The 2,307-nt window shown below is 36.5% G+C and overlaps 1 pseudogene; it reads left to right on the top strand.

The window, feature by feature from the left end:
* The first annotated feature begins 502 nt into the window (after nt 1-502).
* On the top strand, nt 503-2,070 carry LOC121232046 (glucuronoxylan 4-O-methyltransferase 1-like; annotated as a pseudogene).
* Nucleotides 2,071-2,307: the final 237 nt, after the last annotated feature.

Raw genomic sequence — 2,307 nt, forward strand, 5'->3', positions numbered from 1 at the left:
TATAAGAAACAAAAGACAATCTTATTCTCAAAGGTTTCAAATGTCGTGTCCTAACTCACTGGGTGTGACATTTTATTTCTTCGAAATAAGAAGTCTTAGCATCATCCAATTCGATTTATTCAAGTTTTCTTTTAAATAAAAAGGGTCGTATTTTAAAATCTTTTCAAATTTTCGACATTAAGACATAAGTTAATCAATTAGGTACCAATTTTGGGCATTACGAGAGTGCTAATCCGACTCCCGAATCTGTTTTCTTGAATTTCGTAGGCTAAAATCGATGTTTTAATAAAACAAAATGTTTTATAAGGTGATCCGATCACACCTAAACAAAAAGTATTGGTGACGACTCTATTTTTCATTTTAAAGTCGATTCCCGTTTTCAAAATAAAAATGGTTTCGACACTTCCGATAAACAGAAAAGCTTTACAGTTTGGCATACTATACGCAACTGTAGCAAATGGGTAAAAAGAGAAATGGAAGAAAGTGATTAAGTAACAAACTATATACCTAACAGGCCTAAAACAATTAAATACATTAAACAATGCCCTAAACGCGTCTGTCCTCGAGTCAATTCATGCAAATTGATATAAATGGCCATATCTTAATGCTTCTTATTTTATATTGATTGTAGCTTTAATGGGGAAAACCGCTGATACTAGTTGACTTGAAACCAAAGCAAAAAAACCATTGTCTTCTTCCTGATCGATAACATAATAACAACCCCAAATTTTATAATTACCTTGGGAGGAGGATGCTATGGTAGTGGCTGTAAGGTGGTCGAAAAGGAAGAAAATGCCTCCCGAAGAATCACAGTCTCGTGCGCTTCCGGTTATTCCTTCCGTTCAGTTTTCTAGTACTGTGGCATCAGGTACCGGCCCGAAATTGGATGGAGCCGCTAGAAGGATGAAATTTCGGGGAAAGAAATTACTTCCGGTGCTTGTTTTCATCTTGTCGTGCCTTTCTATCCTCAGATTACTTAAAATCGCAATTACTACTACTACTTCACATTCTTCACCTCGAGCTGCTGCGTTGTCATCATCCATTCAACAAGAATGTTCATCTTCTGAATGCAGTGAGGTTCAATCGAATGCACCAGGGGTCGAGTCTGGTCCACGTAAAACCGTCGCCAATTCAGCCTTTCTCATCCCTAAGGAATTCGTTTTTCTTTCAAATCTCATTACCAACATAGCACCTTGCAATCTCCTTGTTTTCGGTCTTCAAACGCAGTACCTCAACCTATCATCTATAAACGCAGGAGGCATCACTGTTTTTCTCGAAGACGACCCTTACAAGATAAGCCTAAACAAAGCGGATTCTAATGGGACTCGGGTTTATAAAGTTAAGTACCAGGTACCAGCTAAGAAGGCATACAAGCTGCTCAAGCATGCCAGGGAAAACCCTGTTTGTGCACCGAGTACAAGTCTGCTCCAGCAATCAAGTTGCAAATTGGCATTGAGAAATTTACCACAAGAAGTATATCAGCTTAAATGGGATGTCGTGGTGGTGGATGGACCTACTGGGGACGCACCGGAAGCACCAGGCAGGATGTCAACCATCTACACTGCTAGCATATTAGCAAGGTCTGGGAAGACGACCGATGTTGTAGTACACGACGTTATCGGATGATTGAAAAATGGTTTTCTTGGGAATTCCTCTGCGAAGAGAACTTGGTTTCAGCTAAAGGAAGATTCTGGAACTTTCGGATCTCCAATCAATCGAATGATACAAGGTTTTGCTCTTCTGAGACGGTTCGGATAGAGTAATAGCCTTCTTTTTATATCTAACCAAAATCAGAGTGCCACATGAGTGTCATCTATGAATAACATAATTATCCCTCCACATAGCTAACAGTGGAATTCAGACGAATTGGATGTTGTCCATCCGTGTAAATGAAGAACAATAGACACACTCCGTCAGTCAGAATTGAAGGGTGTTTGCCCTGCTGCATTTTCACTTTCATGTGTGTAAATTTAGATAAAAAGGAAAGAATATTGTATTATTGTCAAAAGCCGTAAAAAAAATAATAATAAAAAACTCACTCAAATAAATAAAGTTTTATAGTTGAATTCATAGAGACGAATAATAATTTTATTCCTTCAATTAAAATAAATAAATAAAATAAAAGGTGTTTTATTTCTAAAAAAAACTTAAAATTAAAACTAAAAATGGAAAGAAACTAAATTGAAAACTTACAAAGAAAACAATAATTAAAATTTGAAAAAATTAATTAGATGGAACTTTAGTTTAAGCAAAATCTACGTTTGATTCGAGGGTTTGATAACTAATAAAAAGATGATTTTCTATACT

The sequence above is a fragment of the Gossypium hirsutum genome, chromosome A07, assembly GCF_007990345.1.
Source record: "Gossypium hirsutum isolate 1008001.06 chromosome A07, Gossypium_hirsutum_v2.1, whole genome shotgun sequence".
NCBI lineage: Eukaryota > Viridiplantae > Streptophyta > Magnoliopsida > Malvales > Malvaceae > Gossypium > Gossypium hirsutum.